Below are 10,173 nucleotides of genomic sequence, written 5' to 3' on the forward strand. Positions count from 1 at the left end.
CCACAACTATTTTCAGTTGCGGTGTTGTGTGGCGGCTGTGTGCAGACAGGAATAGGACCCAAGGTGTAGACTCCAGAGACAAACGTAAACTGAAATAGCTTTAATGCTGAACTCAAACGTAACATAACATAACTGGAAGAAATCAAAATAAACTTAAACCAGAGGACTGACAGAACACACACAGCTAAATAAACGGTAGATCACGACACAGACACAGAGAAACACAGGGCTTAAATACACAGAGGGAGCAATCAGGGAATGGGTAACAGGAGGGAAACACAGCTGGGGCAAATCAGGCCTAACGAGACAAGGGGAAGCGAAACATGGACAGACATCAGACATGGACTTTCAAAGTAAAACAGGAAACCCATAACACAGACTGAACAAAAGACACAGACTCACATGCAGGCACTACAACAGAGGGAACAGAGACGTGGGACCAGGGCAGACACAGACACTGACTGGACACGGGGATATAGCAACTAAGGATACACAGAGACGTGAACTAGACAAGGGGATACAGCTGACAGGGGAGACAGAGCAACTAGAGAAGACAGAGACATAAACCATAAGACAGAACCAAGAAACCAAAGACTGGAAATAATAAATAATATAATAAACTCAAAAACCCTGGGTCAACGACCCAGGCATCCTAACATGTGGTTGTTAAAGGATTTAGAAAGTTTATTCATGCAGGCCCATATGACAGAGAATGTGCATTTTTCATATTTCTATTTAATTGTGTTGTGGTTTGCAGTGTTTAGTGTTGTTTCACTTTAAATTTGTTTAAAAGGAAAAAGCAAAAAATGTAAATAGTTAAAAGTTGAATGTAAATAGTTGGTTTTTGTATTATATGATTTATTTTATGTGGAGTGAATAAATAAAAATATATTTACGGTGGCCCCTAGAGAGAAAGCACGTACAAACTCCAAAACATGTACGAACTCCAAAACACGTACAAACGGTTTGCTTATATTTGTGGCACTTATATTTGTGCCACAAAACCAACCAATCACAGGCTTGGATGCAAAAAATTTTGATTGGCTGTTTTGGTCTCCAGTCAGCTCGAAATGACGAAATTCAATATCCCAGAATGCATTTCGTCCAAAACTCAAACGAGGCAGTGTTGGAGGAACGCAGAGTGGCGGAGTTTGAAATATTACTCTTTTTGGATCACAAAATAAACTTTTAAGATATTTTCAGGCGAGAATGGTGCTGTGTAAACTTCAAATATCTGCTCGATTAATCAAGACATCACATATTTGCAAAAGTGCTCTAACGTTCTTGGAGATGCCTGTTACCCACCAGCTGACCGGGTGGTGAAAGCGCGGCTCCCGGCACATCGTTTTCAAACCCCCGTGGTCTTTCACTACTCGGGTTAAACATATAATATATAAGCCACTCAGATCAGCGGTCCCCAACCTTTTTGCGCCACAGAACGGTTTAATGTCAGACAATATTTTCACAGAACGGCCTTAACGTTCCGCGGATTAATACAACAAAATAGAATGATACGGCCGAAACAAAAACTAATTCAGTAATTTTTTAATATTTTATGGTTTAGTTTCAGTATCCTGGTACTATAGCTTTCATATACTGCAACAGTGCGCCACATGTGAAATCAGACTTCTGCACTGTGTGTTAGTGGAGGCCCTCAGTTTACACACTGTGTCTTGTAGACTATAGTGATACTCAGCCTGAGTGTCATGGGTTTAAGCCTGTGACACACTCTGAATAAATGTTTGTGTTTTTTTTTAAGCTACAAAACAGACTTTTGTGGTTTATTTCAACTACAATAGAGACATGTGTAGTCCTGACTACCAGTGTGAGAGGGAGACAGGTGTAACAGTGAAGATGAGGTAGTGAAGGTAATACCTTCAACCTTTCAAAGCAATGGACAATTCACTACAGAGGTGAAAAAGAGACTGTACCTGTGATGGAGTAGGAAGAGCTGAGGGTCATGGTGATATGTTCCAGAAAGATAAATTCAAATTCAAATTTTATTTGTCACACACACACAACCATACACAGTATGACATGGGGGTGAAATGCTTGTAGCTGTACAATGCCCGACCATTAAATGACAGAAGAAAAGTTCTACAATATTTACAATTTACTACAAAAATTTACAAATTAACTTAGGAATTTACAGTAAAGAATGTGCAAATAGCAGAAGAGATTATAAAGATAAGGATTATAAATTATAGGAATTATAGGATTATAGGAAATGTGTGGTGGTGCGTGTGGTGACGTGTGTGAGAGTCCAGTCCTACACCTGGTTCAGGCCCCGAATAGCCTGGGGGAAGAAGCTCCTCTTCATTCTCTCTGTTTTGGCCTTAAGGGAGCGGAAGCGCTTCCCAGACCTCAACAGTGAGAAGAGTCCATTGTTGGGATGGGAGAGGTCCATCATAATCTTCCTAGCTTTGGACTTGCACCGCTTGGTGTAGATGGACAGCAGGTCAGGGAGCTCTGATTGAATGATGCGTTCTGCCGAGCGCACCACACTTTGCAGATCTCGTCTGTCCTGCTTGGTGCTGTTCCCAAACCAGGTGCAGATGTTTGCCGTCAGGACGCTCTCGATGGTGCAGGAGTAGAAGTTCTTGAGCACCTTCAGTGGCAGATGGAAGTCTCTAAGTCTTCTGAGGAAGAAGAGACGCTGACGGGCTTTCTTAACCAAGGTGTTGATGTGACAGGACCATGACAGGTCCTGAGTGATGTGGACACCCAGGTATCGGAAACTGTCCACTCTCTCCACTGGCGTGCCACTGATGATGAGGGGTTTGTAATTCCTCGCCTGCTTTGTAGTGAAGTCCACGATCAGCTCCTTAGTCTTGCTGATGTTTAGGAGGAGGTTATTCTCCTGGCACCAGGTCTCCAGGTTCCTAATCTCCTCCAGGTAGGCCGTCTCGATGTTGTCGGAGATCAGGCCCACAACAGCAGTGTCGTCAGCAAACTTGACAATGGAGGTGGTGTCGGATGTGGCTACACAGTCATAAGTGTACAGTGAGTACAGCAGGGGGCTTAAAACACAGCCCTGAGGCACTCCAGTGCTGAGTGAGATGGAGGGGGAGACTTGTTTTCCCACCCTCACTGATTGGGGTCTGTCTGTGAGGAAGTTGAGGATCCACTGACACAGTGATGAGCTTAGAGGGAATTATTGTGTTGAATGCTGAACTGTAGTCCACGAACAGCATCCTAACATAATTCCCTCTGCCAGTGTCCAGGTGACTCAGGGATGTGTGGAGCAGGTGAGATATGGCATCATCTGTGGAACGATTAGTCCGGTAAGCAAACTGAAGTGAGTCGATGGTGGGAGGAAGTGAAGAAGTGATGTGATCTCTCATCAGTCTTTCAAAACACTTCATCACAATTGAAGTCAGTGCTACTGGACGGTAGTCATTGTGGCAAGCGGGCTGTTGTTTCTTTGGAACAGGGACAATAATGGACCGTTTGAAGCACGTGGGAACCACAGCTTGGGCCAGGGAGAGGTTGAAGATCTCCGTGAACACCGGTGCTAGTTGATCAGCGCAGGCTCTAAGGACCCGGCCAGGGATTGCATCTGGTCCTGCTGCCTTCCTGGTGTTCACCCTCCTGAAGGTGTTCCTCACGGCATGCTCTGTGATGACGAATGCATTTTCTTCACTGGTGCACTCCGAGCGCGCGCAGCCGTTTGTTGTTTTAATTGCTGCGGCGTCGAAGCGAGCATAAAACGTGTTCAGCTCATCAGCCAGTGAAGCATCGGCATTCATCATTGAAGAAGCTGGTCGTTTATAGTCCGTTATAGTCCGCAGTCCTTTCCACAGGCTCCTAGAGTCGCACTGTCGTAGCTGTGACTCTAGTTTTTCCCCGTAGCTCCGCTTTGCCTTTCGGACCGCGCTGCGCACGTTGTAGGACGCAGCCTTGTATAGGTCCATATTACCGGAGACAAGCCCTTCATTTTAGGCAGCGGTGCGTGATCTCAGAGCGTCGCGGATGTTTTTATCCACCCACGGCTTCTGGTTGGGAAACGTTCGGATGATAGTTCTTTCTGCTGTGTCGTCCGCTAGTTTCCCGATAAATCCCACAACCGTTTCCGTAAACATGTTGATGTCATCAGAGCTGCGCCGAAACATGTCCCAGTCTGCGTCATCCAGTGCGTCCTGCAGCGCGGCCACCGATTGGTCCGTCCAGTGAGCGACCTCCCTCCTGATTGGTGGTTGCTGCTTTAGCCTTTGTTTGTAAGCAGGTATGAGGAAGATGGCGGAATGGTCCGATTTTCCAAATGCCGGCAGGGGTTGAGCCTTGTAACAGTTCTTGAACGGGGTGTAGCAGTGGTCTAATGTCCTCGTGCCCCGGGTGGGGCAGTTGATGTGCTGGTGAAGGTTGTGAAATGTCCGTTTGAGATTCACTCTGTTAAAATCTCCCATAACAATGAGTGCGGCATCTCGGTGAAGTGTTTGTTGATGTGTGAGAGCCTCATGTAGCTCACATAAGGCAGTGTCCGAGTCCGCGTGAGGCGGAATGTAAACAGTGCAGGCAATGACCGCAGTGAATTCCCGAGGGAGATAGAAAGGGCGACACTTAACGATCAAAAGCTCCAGATTGGGCGAGCAAGAGCGTGTGAGTGGGGAGATGTTTGTGCTGTCGCACCATCTGTTGTTCACCATCAAACACACTCCACCACCTCTTTTCTTCCCCGACTCCATTGTCCTGTCCATGTGGTAAACCGAAAAGAACCCCGTCGGCTGCACGGCGTGGTCTGGTATCGCTGGGTTCAGCCAAGTCTCGGTGAAGCAGAGGAGGTTGCAGTCCCGAATGTCTCTCTGGAACTTGATTCTGGCTCTGGGGTCATCAAGCTTGTTCTCGATGGATTGAACATTGGCAAGCAGGATACTGGGCATGGGTGCGCGGTGTGCGCGGTGTGCGCGAGCCCGTAGCCTGTTCCTGATGCCGGCTCTTTTACCTCGAGGCCGTCGCTTAGGGTCGCGTCCTTTGTTCTCTCTCAGATGGTAGTATAAGGGAAGATTTACAAGACGGTAGTATGGTATGCAGATTGTTAGTATGACAAAGGAGGATGCTACAGATTGGGTGAGCTAAAGGAAGATGATCCACTGTGGTGACCCTCAAAGGGAGCAGCTGACAGAAAAAGAGTTATTTATCGATTATTTTTGTTGGTGTTGCCACATCAGTATTGATGAGGATAAAGAGTTTTTTCCTCAAAGAAAGTCTACCGGTATTAGTATCTGCATCCTTCATAGATTTAAAAGCTCTAAGAACCCACAGACTTTAGACAAATTTCACTCTTGAATCCAAAAGTCTTATGTTCCACTATATCTTAATAAAAGTTATAAAAATTCAAAGTTGCTTTGATGAAGGGTGAACTTCTTCCATGACATAGCTTATGATTGGTTGTAAAGCACAGATACTTTCAAATGAATTCTCTCTACTTCACAGGATGAAGTGGTGGCTTCTCTGGTCGCTGGTGTTTTTTCTGTCACAACAAACTTCTACGCATTCTTCTCCAAAAACACCCTGCAACACAGCGCAATATGAAAATTCATTAGGTCAGGGTTCCTGCAAGGATCGGTGTCACAATATAGGTAGGATGTTTTAATCAATATCAATATCATTTGTATTTCTGCGGCACATTTAAAAGCAACAAAATTGACCAAAGTGCTTCACAATTAGTGAAGAACAATAGAAAAACATATACAGAAAAAGACAATATATTTAACATAAGAAAAAACAAACAAATATAAAAAATATAAAACAAGTTTGATGGTACTCAAACTTAAATTGAATTAAAAGCCAACATAAAAAAGTGAGTTTTAAGACGGGATCTGAAAGGCTGTATAGACTCTGAATATGAATATTGACTGGAAACTTAATCCAGAGTCTAAATGCTGCACCTACGAAGGCCCGATCTCCTCTATGATTCAGTCGAGACATCAGCTGTACTAAGAGCATCTGGATAGATGATCTCAGTGCTCTTTTGGGGTTATATATGTTGAGGAGTTTGCTTAAATAACTGGGTGCCATGCCATTTAAATGTTTAAAAGAATCTTAAAATCAATACGAATACAGAGAAGGAGCCAGTGTCAAGTTGCTCACTGGAGCAATGTGTTCATACAATCTAACAACTGTTAAAAGACATGCAGCAGCATTTTGGAATAACTGCAAGCAATGGACAGGTGAGTGTTGAAGACCCAAATAGAGAGAACTGCAGTAATCCAGTCTAGAGGTGATGAAGGCATGAATAGGGTCCTTAGGAGAAAGATAAGGCTTCGCTTGGCAATTTCACGTAACTTGTAAAAACTGTTTTCCACAACTGTGGACACTTGCTTCTCTAATTTAAAAGAGCCATCTAAAAACACTCTGAGATTTCTTACAGTGTGAGAATGATGGACCAAGAGGACCAAGGGTATCAGTTAACTTATCCAAAGGGACATAACTTCCAAAAACAATAACTGCTGTCTTATTGTTTTACTGTGTTTTCGATCACTGAAAATGGAGATTTTTAAAAACTCCTCCCATGGTGGAGATTTGCGAAAACTCAGTTTTTGTGTTTAGGTGAGAGATTTGGGCTGTGTCTCAATTCAAGGGCTGCCTCCTTTGGAGGCTGGATTTGAAGGCCGATTATGTCACAGCGATGCAACGAAGGCTGCCCCAATTCAAAGGCTTCTCCAAATGCGACAACAAATGCGTCCTTCATTTCCCCAAATTTGAAGGATGCGTCGGGTGTATCCTTCGTGGCCCAAATTATTCCAGAATTCATAGCGCAGCCCAGCCAATTCCACTTTCTACAATGGCAGCAGCTACTTAGTTGTAATATTACTGGTATTACCCTTTTCAATAATTTATTATTTAAACTATTATTTATAATATTTGGACAATAATATAAAAATACTTTTCAAATGCGGCAATAGCGGAGGAGCGCAACTAAAAAGTTTGAAATATTACTCTTTCTGGGTCACAAAATAAACTTTGAACATCAGGCGAGAATGTAGCTGTGTAAACTTCAAATATCTGCTCTGTTTATCAAGACATCATATATTTGCAAAAGTACCCTGACGATTTTGGAGACATCTGTTACCCACCAGCTCGATAGCTGACCGGGAGGTCAAGGCTCACTAGAGTAGGCGAGAACCCCAGACTCCCGGCACATTGTTTTCAGACTACTCGCTACTCAGGTTAAACATGATATATAAGTCACTTAGATAACTTAAAAATGTTATTGTTTAGCTTTTTTCAGTATTTTATTTGTTCCTGAATAAACTGGTTTGGCTGAGATTAAAGTTATAGTTTTCACACAGTTGAATAAACGTCAAACAGAAAACTGATTAAACAGAAGTGTGAGATGGTAGAGAATTTACTCCAGTGTCCTGTTATAGTTTACATAGCAAGGAGTAGATGGCTGAGTTTATTAAATTCTGCTGAGACAGCGGTGACGTAAATCTGAAGGCTACACTGTCCAATTTCACAGATTCGCACTTACGGCCTTGTTGGTCTTTGGAGGACCTGGCCCACGTGAAGACCACGAAGGCCAGGTCCTCTAAAGGATGCAGCCCCTGATTTGAGACACCGCTTTAGTCACGCAACATCAAAGGTGTTTGCCTTTTTTGACGTTATGCTGTGCGCCAGGTTATTGTTTACATGAGATTAATTTCTACAATGGCGGATATAGACAAATTGCTGTTGCTGTTAATCTAGTTTTTACATGCTTACATATACAAACACAGTAACTGTCCCTCCATTTAAAAAGACAGAGGCGTCAGAGTAAACTCCATTCAACACAGACGCTCTCACAACCTAAATCTCAACGCAGATGTCGGATTTGAATAAATTACATTTTTTAAATTAAATTTATGTCTGCTGTATGCATTTTTTTTATTCCTAAGTTGTGAGTCTACGCAGCAGCCAAAATACTGTCTTTGATTATTAACACTTGAAATCATCAAGGTACTTGAAAAGTAACACAAAATTAGCTGCCTTTCTAGAAAAACACCAAAACTTTCAGAAGTAGCCTACTTGAGGTTTGTCTGTGAAGGTTCTCAGTCATCCAGGTCATTGTAGTCTGAGGAGCTTGGAAAGAAAAGCATCTGGAGCTTCTTCAATTCTAAGGTCAAATGGTGGAGAGTCCCATAGGGCTTTAATCTGGAACTCTCCACCATTTGACCTTAGAATTGAAGAAGCTTCTCGGATGTCATTTGAAACGTCTTCAAGCAACTTAAAGAAGTCCAGATGCTTTTCTTTCCAAGCTCCTTAGACTACTTGAGGTTTACTCTCTCGTTGTGCGTGTCGACAGTTAAAAGAAGATCATTAAAAATTCTTAAAAGTGCAATTTCAGTACTGTGATGAGAACCAGATTGGAACCCTTCCCAAATGCCATGATCATCTAAAAAGGTCTGAAGTTGCTAAAAAACTACCTTTTCCAAAATTCTGGACATAAAAGAGTTTAGAAACTGGCCTGTAGTTAAAAAAGAACATTTGGATTATGATTTTTCTTCTTAATAATGGGTTGCACAACAGCATGTTGAAAGCAGCTGGTACACAACCTAATGACAAGGAATTTAATAAGAGTAAAACATTAGGCCCAATAATGTGAAGAGCTTCCTCGAAAAGGCGAGAAGGAAGAATATCCTGAGGGGTATTAGAAGGTCTTAAATGATCAATTACTTCCGTTAAGACAGAAAAAGTCACAGGCTCAAACTGATGAAAATGAGCTGAGTTCTTAGAGAGAAGATCTAGGTCAAACACTGCCTGTGAATGTGGAGACCGTAAAGCGGATATTCTTTTAATAAAGTGCAGAGGAAGTCTCCATGGGAACAGTGGCACAGGGGTTAATCACAGAATTAAACATTTTAAAAAGAACTCGGGGCTTGTGACTGACCTGTGACTAAGATGCTTGTTTCTATGCTTTAGGTTTGAAGTGTCTCTCCCACGCATCTTTGTTCTTGGGTAATACAGTAAATAAAAATGTACCAGAGTTTACAGGTGAAAATGTGAGAACTCCTGTAGGACTTTTAGATATTAAATTAATATATTGAATGTAGTAAAAATGTGAAAATTGATGTTATTTTACAGATGATTCCTGCTGCTGTATGAACTATGTAGACAACATTTTGGAAACTGGAAGCATGGATGACACTATCAAGTAAACACTCTCATTCCAAATCACAGCACACTTTTTTATTTCAATTGTTTGGAGTTTTATGTACGTAGGAGTACAACACAGAGTTAAGATTTTAAGGTATATAGTATGTATATACCTTAAGTATATACCTTAAGTATACCTTATGTATGTAGTATAAGAATTAATGAGAGACAGCAAAATGAGTCACGCTAATATTTTCTTGTCCTTTTCCACAAGCGCAATTGAGGAACTAGAAGATTTCATAGCGGAAGCAAAAATAAACGGGAACCATTTATCAATGACTTCTGACCATGTTGTTGCTCTCCAGTATGAACCCAATGACATGTTCAACGGCTTCGATATTCATGCGAGTGATGAGGTATTTAAAAAAAATCTGATTTCATATTAATTTAAAAATGATTGTGACAGTAACTAACTTGCTTTAAAAGGATGTGCATACATACATTCACTTTCTGGTTATGATTTTTTTTTATATGAAAATATTTATTATCACTGAAGAAAAAAAGATGGAATGTTTGACATTGGGAAATCAATAGGATACAAACAGTGTACATGTATATTGCTTACATTTTTCATAAGCAACAAAACAGGTTGTATATTATTACTTTTGCTATGTAGCACCTCAACATTTACTTTATAGATTAAAATTTGGTGCTGCTTCAAAGAGTATGAATCTTAATGATGTGTTATGTTGTTCCAGATTAGATGCTTAAATATATTTAATTATTTTCCTAATATTCATTGTCAGAACATTATCTTAGTTTTTTTGCAACAAAGAAATCATACCCATCAGTCTTAGTTGAGAGTTTCATTGTGTTATTACAGGCATTCACATGAATGAATGTTTCTCTTCTTGTTTGATAATATAGGAAATATCATATGATCATCTTCCAAGCAGAACAGTTAGTGTTCAGCTGCCGAAAGAACTGAATCCTGGACTGAACAACACGATTGTGTTCCTCAAGCTCAAGTGGCCTGAAAAGAAACAGGTCAGGGAAATGATTTTGTGTTATAAAATTTACATTTTGTGTATGTACATA

The sequence above is a fragment of the Rhamphochromis longiceps genome, linkage group LG1, assembly GCF_057381845.1.
Source record: "Rhamphochromis longiceps isolate RC_006_pf linkage group LG1, R_longiceps_female_GT1.1, whole genome shotgun sequence".
Classification (NCBI taxonomy): domain Eukaryota; kingdom Metazoa; phylum Chordata; class Actinopteri; order Cichliformes; family Cichlidae; genus Rhamphochromis; species Rhamphochromis longiceps.